This window comes from Aegilops tauschii, chromosome 3 (assembly GCF_002575655.3).
Source record: "Aegilops tauschii subsp. strangulata cultivar AL8/78 chromosome 3, Aet v6.0, whole genome shotgun sequence".
NCBI classification, from domain to species: domain Eukaryota; kingdom Viridiplantae; phylum Streptophyta; class Magnoliopsida; order Poales; family Poaceae; genus Aegilops; species Aegilops tauschii.
Genome location: NC_053037.3, coordinates 289177540 through 289190169, shown reverse-complemented (window position 1 = coordinate 289190169; position 12630 = coordinate 289177540). Strand labels below are relative to the sequence as shown.

The window sequence follows — 12630 nt, the reverse complement described above, 5'->3', positions numbered from 1 at the left end:
CACCAAGCATTGTAGCACCTGATATGTAGCCTTTTGACATGCATGCAGTCTTTCAAGAATTTGTATGCTTAGAATACACTTTCCATAGTGTTTATTATTTTTTTGACTAAAAAGAAAGACCATGAAAATACGAGTGTTTTGTTCTACCCATATTAGTAATAAAACAGATGATCACACAACATGCGACCATTCTTATCAAGTAGTGAATATGGAGTGAAAGCACATTGGTAAACTGGACACAACATTGTATGTCCATTAACTATATAGATGGGGAAACTTAGGGTCCCAGTAAACAAATAAACAAGGGAAACAACAAACAAGGTTCGGTGTGAAGCCAACCATATAATTGGAAACGAAATGATTGGAATTAACACAAAAGAGGCATGCTCCATGTCACCATATCTGAGTTCTAAATTGAACGCATAGGGAAATGGTTATCAGTAGCAACATAAATTCAAAGATATTTAGTGCCCATTTAACGAAAAACAAAATAAAAATTTGATATTTGGTTCATTGCGCTAGTTAACATTTTTTGTTTGGCGCTGCCCAACAAAATCAACATTTAACATGGCATAAACCTGCACGAAGTGAAGAAAATGGAAAAAAAATCCTAAGAAATCGAGAAAAACCAAGTCAAAAAACATCTTACCATTTCCTCCTCAACCAGGTCAAATCTGGAAGTCAACTTCTCGTTCATGTTGAATAAGAAAGCTAGATACATGTGCGTTGCTACGACATAAGAAAATACATTGACCAAATAATCATTTTGTTTCGTGGATACAAATCACAAGCTTTTGATGTTTTCCCAATATAACAAGTGATTGTAATGGCTTCTTTCTCGCGTTTCTCTCGCTGTCTGCGTCGTTCCCTTCTTGAAGGCATCGTCGTGGAGAAGTGCAAGGCCACTCTCTGCTACCTCCGGGGGAAATCCTAGATCAGTTGATCAGATGACGGCGGCACTCTGGTGTCGTTTCCCCCTTGGGGGCGTCATTCATGGAGGTACACACGGGCTCGGGGAACAGAGGACAGCTTCTTTGGTGGAGCGCTACTTCATCTTATACATTGGTGGCGGCGGATCTCGGCGGCGTGGCGCTGTGGAGATTCGGAGTCCGATGCGCAGAGATGGGCTCGCGCAGGAGGAGGATTCTGTTTGGCGTCATGGTGGTGTTGATGGCAGAAGAGGGCTGGCAAGGTCGATACATTAGTTTCTGTTCTGAAGATGGATTGGTGGAAGATGGCGGCGACGACACAGAGAGTGCGTCGGAATAGTTTGTGCCCCAAACCCGGTATGTGGCTTGGTTGGGGCCTCCGTCTTTAGATGTTAGGCATTTGTGCGATGTCTGTTTGGTATTAGGCTCGGACTATCGGCCTTCATCAGGTGGATAGGAGTAGCGACAGTTGTTGCTAAGATGGTGGCTTCAAACTACCTAATGTACTACTTTGTAAGGTCTTTGTGAATAATTAATAAAATAGCTGCATGCATCGTCCAGATGCAGAGGCCGGGGGTAATCCTCCTTTTCTAAAAAAATATAAAGACTAACAAACCAATTTTTTTATACCAAACAGAAAGTAGCAGTGCTCGGGAAATGCGTCAGAAAAAAGACTATGATTTGGGAATATCCAGCTTGCATGTTCAGAAAAAAAATATTTTTTTGATTCTAGAATAAAATAACAGGACGGGTTAGTAGCTTACATAATTTTAACATGACAATTACTAATGTTCCATCCAAAGCAATGCAAATCCCCTTTGTGTGACATATCTTAGCGATCAAGAAAAACACATTAAGGTAAACACAAAAGAATTAATCTCCCATCCAATAAATCCATGCCTCAAAATTTCCTTTCATAGCCAAATGTGCAGCCGACTTCACCTCATTAACTTTGCAAGTTGATGTGTCCAGACGGAAAAACACGAACTTGTTACCGTTGAAAACTGAAGGCAATAAAATTTGGAAGTCGATACGCAAGAGCAGGGCAAGCGATGCCGGGTGGTGAGAAAAATATTGGCCAAGTAAAATCCCATGATGTTGCACCACTAAGTAAAGGATGAACTGATTATATTGCAAAGGGAAGCATGACTGAGAATGTAGGAAAGGGGGAAAACTCTACTGATTTCAGTCTGCATGTCACAAGAAACAAATGAGATTAACCCTTGAATAAGGGAATGATCTACACTAAGAATAAGCCTGAAATTGGGATATGTCCTCCACTAAACAATAATGAGTGAGGCATCATTTTGTCAATGCCAATCACGATGATTAGGATACCTATAAACCGTTTTCAGTGAAATACGCATATAAAGTCTACTGTACGTAGAAACAGGGATGCTGAGTGTGAACAATCTTCAGAATAAGGGTGCGAGGTTCAATTGGCAGAGTATTTGGAAACTGTCAACACCTATCAAGTTTCAACAATTCATATGGCACATATCTCATAGCAGCCTGCTGCTACTGAGTAATGTTCAAACAAGCTTATTTTTGACAAAAGGGATGTGTTTGAACAACAAAACCCTGATCTGTCCAGTACGACCATTGACAAATAAGAATAAGAACAGGTGCATACTATTACTTTGATGCCGCACTTATTATTTAGCGTGCAGATAGGCATGAGAAGCAAACAAACAGGATAGTGCGAGACTTCTTATGATTCAGGTGACGCAGCTGATTAGGACTTCAGGTATAGAAAAATAACAATACTTTGTGGATAGCAAAACCATAGTACTCCTGCAGAATATATACAATTCAAGAGCAGGTTCATGGAACAAAATAACCAACATCAATTATCTTAAGGCAGCTGAAAGAAACATGACAAGAAAACTGTATTATTCAAGATGAACATGAGGGATTAGCACCGAAAAACAAGGGCTCCTCACCAGCGTGCTTCTGGCTATCATATTTTTGCTCTCGTTGGTCTTCCTTCCGTAAGAACACCAGCTAGAATAGATTAAAAAAACCAAGAGACCAAAATCCAGAGAGGAATAGAGGGGGGGATATCAATCGACAGAACTTTCTGGTGCACTTGTCATAGCATCTTTTTGGTGTATATGGCTTCTGCTCGCAACCTGCCGATCTAGAATCTCCTTCGTCCGCAGCAGCACCGCGCTCCACTGTCTCTCCTAGAATTGGGGACAGGAGGCATCACTGGGGATATCCAGGCCAGGCTGCTGTGCCGGGGCTGCCGCCACACGCCTGCCCATGCGCGGTCGACTGGGTGGCAGCGGCTGGCCCGCACATCTTCGGCAGGGGCTGCGTTTGCTGGTTCGGCTACAGGGGCGGCGGGATCGCGCCCCACCCCGGCGGCTACTGGGGGTGGGATTGTATGACGCCGGTCTAGCTACGACTACTGCATCTGGAGGAGGGGCGGACGGGGCGACGAACCCTTCACTGCGGTGGGGGAGGAGGACGCCGGGGTAGTTTGGGTTTGGGAGAGGGGTGGAGGATGTGGGATCGTTTTCAGGCGATGGTTATGAACGTGGGCTTTTTCAGGCGATTTTGTTCGTGCGTGGAATTTTTCAGTCGTGCGGAACCGTACGAGGTGGGGAGGGGTTGATTGAACCGGGTTACTTGCCCCTGGTTTTCGGAGGGATAAAAAAATCGATGAGGGAAGTGCGTGGGAAGATGTATCGATGGCCAGAGGAGGGGAGGGTCCAACCAGTTGAACCATCACGACATTCGATTCTCCTTTAATTAATAATAGAGAAATAGGAACAGCCATAGCAATCAATAAAAAGACCATAGGATCATGTACACCAAAGTGAATCGTTCTCCCTTCTTAAAAAGAATAATCACCTTCAATTTAAAGATCAGTGCTTGCATAGAATTGTAGTTTGAGAGTAACTTCATTTTTAACAAAGCCGAAGATTTTAATTTTCAAATAATTCACTTGTTCCAAAAGGCCTCTTCCCACATATAATAGGCTGACAATTTATTCACTTGTTCCTATAATTCACTTTCTCAAGTTCAGCATAACTAAAAAGGGATCAGGAGTATAGATGACAAATTCTTGACCTTAACATATGTGTCTTATGTAATGATGGAGTAGTGACTCCGTGAACAGATTGTTAACAAACTAAAGAGGGATACAACCTACATTTTCACTTGTTCACTGAAGCGATTAACAATGCAATTTTTCCAGTCAAATAACACATGGTAAATCCGAATACAGGTAGGCAATCTAAGGAACTGAACATGGATAAACTCGATTAAGTGGATGTGGTGATATGTCCCTGACAGTTCATGCAGAGAAATATTATGATGTATTCCACTTCATCCTGACTAACAAGCTGAAAATACATACCTCGATCGTGCACTCCCTGTCAGCATGAGGTGCTACCACTAATTATCCCGGTGAACCACCCCATTCCCAAAGTCATTTCACAGGAACTACTTGACCTAGCAAAACAAAAAAATACATTAGAAAAGATACCAAGTGCGATGGTCACAAACTCAAAGTTATTCAAATCTGGGCAAACATGCATAGATTGAGTGTAATTTACATGTTCAGATTTTGTAAATCTTTCCTTAATATACTGAAGCAGCGCTATTGCCTGGCATCTTCCAAAAAAAGCACAAGCACACCCAATGAAGATCTTGACGGCATTGGCTGATGGGTTGGCCACTTGACCACCAAAAATCCCCTGTGCTGCAAGACTTGACAACAAAAACATGTTTCATACCCTCATGCATAAGAAAGAATAGGCATGCTCAGTACTTCGAAGCGATCAATTTCTTGATCCCCAACTTTTATTGAGGTCTGTGTGTAAAAAATGGATCTACATCAATTGGTGAGGCAGCTGCTGCCGACTACGAAGTGGAGACCAGCAGGTGAGCTGCTCCGCCATGAACCTGTGTTGGCTTGAGTCCATGTCCCACGGCCGCTCGCGCTTGTCCCGCCTGTCGCACATCTCAAGGTTGTGTAGATCAATCAAACAACGTTGACCAACAAATTACCAGATCAACTATTGGTTACCTGAACCTGACGAAAGAGTAGGACACAACCCGCTAGCCTTAGCGTCGGAGCATAAGCCTCCGGAGGCCTCCACTCGCTGCACCAGCCGGCGTCAGACTTCCGTCGCACCGAGAAACCCGCCCTCACGGCGTCCCCGTCGGTGGCGTTCCCGGCGGCCAGCGGATCCGCCATGGCAAAGTCATACGGGACGACCAAAATCGACTTGCACTTGCACACCACGCCTAGGCCCAGTACGTCGCCGGCGTACGTTGGCAGACTGTAGTACGACCACCCCTGGCAAAGCAGGCAAGCTCGCCCATGGACGCACGCGCACACCAACGACAGCTGCTTACGAACTCTCCTTCTGCGCCGCGGCCAAGCTCGCCCATGGACGGACGCGATCAAGATTTGTGCAGATAAGAGGGAGGAGTGAAGAATTTCTCGATGAGACTGGCTCCTACCGCTGACGGCCAGGACCGCGACCGCAGCGGCGGACGAGGAGGGGGGAGTCAGAGAAAAAAATTGGAGCGAGCAGAGAGATGAGATCGGGAGCAACGGAGTGCGGAAGATGAGGAGGCCGCGTGTGCGTGGGACGTGCTTTCGTGGGTGGTGGCCTCGTGTGTCTGTTTGCTTTTTATTATTTTTCCTTTTTTTTCGAGTGGGGATGGGAGAAACGAGCGATGGGAGGAGAGATCGAGGAGGTCGAACCATCACGACGTCCGATCCTCCTTTAATAGTAGAGATGTGCATTTCTGTCGATGGAGAAATCAATCAAAAGAACGCCTCGTCTCATTCGCACAAGCACACGCACACTAGCGTGGTGCGTACGTTGTTGATCTCGACCATTAATCGGGCACCGAATCAGTGGCTACAGACCCAGAAGTGGCCAGCGTATCCACTGGTGGTGTTCATCTAATGGCTGGTCGTACGTATCCATCAGTCGTGCGCACCATCTTTTTTTTGCGGCAAAAGTCGTGCGCACCATTTAACTCGGTGGTATAGCTAGCTGCATTAATAATCTGCTTAATGACGGTCCGCAATAGCTGAAGGAATAGTGCTTATTTCTCTGTTTGATATCCTAATTAAACCTATAACCATTCATGAAATAAGTACAGGCTCCTGATGTTGCATAAAATGGCGAGGTACATTCGCACAAGAAACCTCTCCATTACAACGACCAACTCTTACATTAGTGTTTTATTTTACAAAATGAGAACTGATGCTTTAGAGCCTAATTTGGGCTCCTATACGCCGTTGGACGCGGCCATGCGAGTTCATGGTCAGTGACCAGGCACGTATCTTTTGTTCATGTCCACAACCGCAACCTCATATGTTACACCTAAATTCATACAAAAGCATCTACACTACGTACATCATCCATATTGAACATATAAATTTAGCTATGCAACCCACCAAGCGAGGGCACCCGCGTGCGCTGCGATGGTTGGGTCTTCCGATTCCTTTCCGGTAGCATTATTTTGGCTGCTGGCTTGTGGTAAACCGTCCATTCTTTTTTACATTAACGTTTCTTTCGAGAGTGGCTGCCGGGTGGGTCTCGTTGGCCATGGTCCAGTGAATCAGATGGTTGTTACGGTTATTGCGGTGTGCGTGGTTCAGGCTAGAGACGAGGCGAGCCCTAGAAAATATCTCCCCCGTGTCTCCTCGTCCCCTCTTTCCTCCGCCGGCTCCCATCCCTGCCCTTCCTCTCCTCCGCCGTTCCCCATCCGCCGCCATCGCCGCCACCGCCGCCGTGCCAGCCCCGCACCACCGTCTTTCGCGTTGGCTTCTCCTTTCCCCAAGCCGCTGCTATCCTGCTCATCACGTTGACTGCCGACGATGGGAGGAGACCCGGGGGAGCAGAGGAGGGAGGTGGACGACGGGGTGAGGAGGCACGAGGGTGAGCAGGAGGTGGGGGTCAGAGGATGCAGCGGCGCTGGCTTCTCTCCCCGCGCCACCATGCCGTTTGTTCTTCCTCCCTAAGGTTCAGATCTGAAGCGGGAGAGACACACGCGCAAAGTGGCAGAAGAGGGAACAGGGTGAGGGTTGTGATGGGAACGCCAGGACGACGGCGAGAAGTGGATCTCTGAGCTGGCTGCCGGTCCTCTCAGGTGAGATCAACACCATCCTCCATAGCCTTCTCTGCACCTCCCATCTCTCTCTCTCTGCGCCCGCGTGTGTGGGGCTTGTGTAGGCAGAATGCAATGGTAGATTCATGCTTTAGTGATTTGATTAGGAAATTATTTACGATTTTGATTAGGAATGGTCTAAGATTTAGAAAGGAAGCAGTCATTTTTCTCTACGTCCAGTTTGAAAGAAGAGAGTAGTTTCTCAAATACAGTGAGATTTCTTGGAGATGTTAGTCAGAGAATGAGTAATACAACAGTCTGCGTGTAGTATGAGATTATCTTGTTCTTGGAGATGTTGGTCGGAGAGTGAGTAATACAGCAGTCTGCGTGCCGTGTAGTATGAGATTATTTTGTCCGATTTTAAACATCAATGGTACACTTTTTCTCTCTGAGTGATGTAAAAACAACACGTGTATATTTCGATTTGCCTTGAGCTACACCGTAAGCCGGCGAGTTTCAGACTCGCCTCGAAGTATACCTCAGTCTAGAGAGAGTTCTTCTGGCACTTGTTTCAGTACTGAAACTATGTGTTTGTGATCAGTTCATAGATACTTTTTAGATTTGGTTGCTTCCCAAATATAAAGCAGTCCTTTGATTCATTTTTGTTTCGCAAGAAGTATCTATATTCATGTATGGATAGTAGGAAGTTCAGTTGATGTTCTTCTGTTCGATTAGTGCTGAAAGAAGGAACCAAGAGAACGGGACTTCTGCATATCGTGTATTTTGTTTTAATCCATGAACAGTTACTGAATTGGGTGATTGTTCTTGACTCTAGGCCACCGAAGTGGTCTCAGGTGAAGACTTGTGGTATATTAGCTGCACGAAATGTTGGAAGAACTTAAGAAAATAAAATGATTTATATAGATGCCCCATGTGTTCCACTCCTAAGCCGCTTCCTAGGTAATTCTATTATAAAACAAGAAATAAACGCATAGTCTCGATAACGAGTGGATCTCAAATTATGCGACCATTCTTGCAGGTACAAGATTTCACTCCATGCCATAGCCGTGCAACATGATGGTGTAACATACCAAAGTTATTGGGCCTTGTGAACTGTGCAGGTTCGGGAGACAAGGAAGGTGTATATTTATCTTTGCTTATATTTTCTACGCTATTTCCATACAACAATTCCTAAAATAAAGCCATTTCCATATAGTTCTATTTTGATTGTACTCCAAATTTGCACATTTGTGATTATCAGAAAGTAGATATATGTGGCCATTATAAATTTAACTAGAGCAGAATGATTGAGTTGACGGTAATGCGTCATATATGCTTTTCATCTGCAGAAGCATCATGCATCTAAAAGACTTTCCAACGGCAAGATGCATTTGCCAGGATGTTTCTTCGTAGTTGTATTTAAGGTCCTTTTGGTTCATCTAGCACTGTGTTTGTGAATATCTTTTGCTTCTTTTAGCTTTTACACGTACTGATTATGTGTCCATTTGCTTCGTCACAATTCTACACTATTCGGAGAAAAACTTGGATGGCTACTATCAGAAAGTAGATATATGTGGCCATTATACTTTCAACTAGAGCAGAATAATTGAGTTGACAGTAATGCGTCATATATGCTTTTCATCTGTAGAAGCATCATGCATCTAAAAGATTTTCCAACGACAAGCTGCACTTGGCATGATATTTCTTTGTAGTTGTATTTAAGGTCCTTTTTGTTTATCTAGCACTGTGTTTATGAATATATTTTGCTTCTTTTAGCTTTTACACGTACTGATTATGTGTCCATTTGCTTCATCACAATTCTACACTATTCGTAGAAAAACATGGACTGCTACTAGGAGCCTAGGATCATCATAGTTTCAATTATTTATGATGCTGAACTAATTTGAAGGATCCTCTGATACTGAACACCGAGAAGGCATTCATAGCACTCATGACTTGCTGGCTGCGGTCATCAAGAAAATTATTCTTAGTGCTTATAATCTCTCCCCAAAGTATTCGACGAATCTAGAGATGTATAATTAGTCGTTCTGCCCAATTTTAAATATCTAAGAAGCAGAGATAAAAGAATGCATGCATACTATATTAAGTCCTATTACATAATTAGAGGTAGATTTGCACTTCAGGTGGATTACCCTTATACATTACATCATCACATAGGCTGATGTATATCTGATGTGGTGTTATAGGCCAAGGCAAAAATTTCATTATAGAAGAAGTTATCTTATCAAAAAAATTAAAGTTACCATATTTACAACAATAGCAGTGCCATAATTGATTGAATTGACACTTTGGCAGGATCAGCCATTGTGGAGGTGCAGGATGAACAGATTGATTATATCCCTTTTCCTGGCCATGTTCTTGCATTTGGTTTTTTATCCAGACTAGATCAAGCAATGAAGCAATTGATTGGACTCGAATGCCACCTTAATCCTCCTTGACCAAACGTCCACCCTTCTAGAGTTAGCGAGATAATTAATCGAGTACAAATATGAACTTCCAAGGATTATTAAAGCACTGAAAGATAAGGTGACTACGTGGTAAAATAGTTAGGATCAATCATCTGTGGTGAAAGATGAAACTGCCCATGCCTTATTTTCGGAAGGAGAATCTACACCATGTCAACCTTTCGGCACTCTATCTCATTATGTGTTGATTGTAGGCTTGAAGGTCGTGTTTCTAAGGATTCATGGTGCATGTATTGAAACCCGAAATTCATGAATACATATATTATATTATTGGAGTTTTATTACTCCAGTAGGACTAACTGGATTGTAACCTAAATAGGGCATGCCATTGTAAGAAGAATTAGCTTTTGATTAGTATTTTGCATAATGATCAAATGATTTCTCCACTAAATGCAACGAGTCCATGCTGGCAGTTGCTGCATAAGGACAAAAAATAACATGGTCCGCTGCTGAACCTGCTCCCCCCTCGCCATGTTTTCGTATACACCATGCATGGAGCACATAGCCGCACATGGACTTGTTAGCAAACACTTTTTGTGATGATAAAATCACCAATTAGTTAATTTTGTATTTGACTTTGCTTGTTCGGTTGTTATCATTGTTTTCAAATTTGGCATAATTTCTATCTCATAATTAATTGGAATCCCTTCATGCAGGAACCAGATGCTCCCAAAGTTCTTCTGGTTGAGTCGATTACTTACTAGCAATGATATTCACAATGGGAAGCCTTTATAGCAGGCTACTTTGATTGATTCCCAAACTATGGCTTAGTTACAAATATTTTGGTGGTGATGTTTCATACACCAGTCCAGTGTTGCTACCCAATGATGAGTTGTATGAAGCACTTTGAAATGCTTTGAAGAAAGTCTTTTAGGTGGTGGTTCTACTGATGCTACTTCTGTGACAGCCAAGGCGTAGGTTGCAGCTCGCAGAGCTTTAAGGAGGAAAGGAAGACATGATTTCTTCTTGAAGAGGTGAGTTGTTTCCCTCATATACAAATTGCAGCGATGACAGACACTCACTGTGCTTGTTTGTTCGTGTACAAGTTCAGCTGTTTTCAGTAGTAGAAACATTTTGATTAACCTATCTGAATTTTGTGGCTCAGTAGCTGCCTCCTGTATGTATGCATGTTTAAATCTTTTGTAGAATCAGATTGTTAATATTTCCTTAGAAGTAAAAAAGGTTACCTTTTCCATTACTTGTTTACTTGGACCCAAACTGTTCATTACCTACTGAATCTACAAAGTGTGTCTTAGCGTAGCGTCCATTGGAACCATAGCTACAGAGTTTGGCTTACCGTGCTAAGCACAGTTGTTGTAGAGTTTGACCTCTCTATTCTTATTTCTCTATATACTTGACGCGTACTTGCCTCCAATATGTCCATGTGATTCCGATGAATTTGCTATATCTAATTTTTGAGCTTTTCATTGTCTTCTAATTGTTGCATGCATTTTTCTAATATACCATTTTCTCTCATCCAAATAACTATGTGGGGGTTGGTAGTCACCAGTGTTTATAAGGTGCAATTGTGCCTGCTTTAGGAGCTTAGACGTCTACCTTAGGCGCTTAGGCATCAGAGGGGTGGGTGCTCACCTTAGATGGCCTTACCGCCTTAAAAAAATCATGGTAGTCACACACTCATGACACATTACCTTTGAAGCTTGTGCATGTGAATGTATAAGTACACTACACTTAGTGATCTGCATATCTTGATCACAAGATATATTTTTGTTGGCTGACTTGATTTAAGAACCCATTAGCTGGTTTATACTCCCTCCATCCCAAAATAGTGTCGCTGATTTAGTACTACTTATTTTGGGACGGAGGGAGTACAATATTTGTCCGCTTATTTCTCTGTTTTTGTTGTTGTTTTGCTTTCAGTCGTATGTGGCACAGATGTGCAGTTCAAAGGCAGGGTTGTATCAAAGATGTGAATCAAATAATTATGCCGATCGGTGCATGTTTTTGTTGCTCTTAGTGTTTTTGTTCTGATGATTTTGCTATCTCAGCGATCCGTGTTTGACAATATGCTACCTTTTACAGGCCTTCAAGTGCATGTGGAAGTGTAGCATGCAAGCATTATGCGACAATGACACACTGCTTATCGTACGCTCACACCCTCTAAAGACCACAATCAGACTAAGAAGATGCTTAAATAAGCTGTAAACCAATATAAGTCATTCTACTATATCTGTACTATTATCTGTAATACAATCCACATTGCATTATATTTCCAGCTACATCTCCTACTAACATTGCTTCTAAATGGCTTCTTGTGCCATTGGCGCAACCGGGTCATCTAGTAACTTATAACCACAGCAACCGCACATAGATAGGGCAATCCGACATAGTAGACAAGTTCATACAACTCAATCCAAAAGGGCCTCCGGAGTTCATATTTAACTAAAATGCTAGATTAAAAGTAAATAGACATAGGGAGGCGGTCGGAGTTCTCTACTTCCTCGCCGGACGCTTCCCCTTGGGGTCTCGGGAGCGGCGGTGTCCTTGGTGTAGGTGTTGGCGGTGGGCGGCGTCATCGTTCGTCGTGTTGTTGTCCAAGGGGGTGGGAGGACGAGACGATGATCCCCGCCATGCGCCGGGCGGCGCGGTTCTGCTTTGCCGCGAGTCGTGTGGCTCTCTCCGCCACTACCGCCCTCTGCCTCGCCAACCTATCGGGCTCCTCGGACCCGATGCGGAGCGTTGCCGCATTACAACGCCGACGGCGCATCTGTCTCCTAAGGTGTACGAGCAGTTAATTGCATCGCGGAGCCCCTCCTTGTCGTTGTAGGTGGGTGGCACCACGGCAGCGGCTTGTGTATAAGGATGTACCAAAGTTTGGGCTTCCTGTCTAAGGGATAACCGAAATTGACATCTGAGCATGGGCACTTTGTGCCCATTATTTTGAAGTTAAAAGAAAAGACAGATTTTTATGGCGTGAAATTTTTCAAATATTTGTGTACATGAACATATAGCAATGCAGTATAGCAGGCCAATATTTCAGCAATATACGTGCTTACATGCAAAAGATACAAAAAGACAAAATACATGAAAATTGGGGGCATGTTTTTTGTTGTTTTGGGCTGAAATTTTGTCTATTTTGTGCAGCATGTAATACAACGTATTACTGAACG

General features: G+C 43.4%; 2 long non-coding RNA genes across 5 annotated transcripts; one reads left to right on the top strand and one right to left on the bottom strand.

The window, feature by feature from the left end:
* Window positions 1-631: 631 nt before the first annotated feature.
* On the bottom strand, window positions 632-6362 carry LOC109750522 (uncharacterized). Of its 3 annotated transcripts, none has more exons than XR_006672147.2 (3): window positions 4969-6362; window positions 4297-4892; window positions 632-1184 (listed from the first exon to the last, which is right to left on the bottom strand). It is a non-coding gene; the product is annotated as an uncharacterized lncRNA (long non-coding RNA). The 3 variants fall into 3 exon arrangements; XR_005772855.3 differs by lacking the exon at window positions 632-1184 and having other exon boundaries at window positions 2680-4391; window positions 4496-4892; XR_006672146.2 differs by lacking the exon at window positions 632-1184 and having other exon boundaries at window positions 2680-4892.
* Window positions 6363-6468: 106 nt separating this feature from the next.
* LOC109750520 (uncharacterized) lies at window positions 6469-11765 on the top strand. 2 transcript variants are annotated; one of them, XR_005772854.3, is made up of 5 exons: window positions 6469-7055; window positions 7849-7973; window positions 8053-8152; window positions 10156-10473; window positions 11543-11765. It is a non-coding gene; the product is annotated as an uncharacterized lncRNA (long non-coding RNA). The 2 variants fall into 2 exon arrangements; XR_002229918.4 differs by lacking the exon at window positions 7849-7973 and having other exon boundaries at window positions 6545-7055.
* Window positions 11766-12630: the final 865 nt, after the last annotated feature.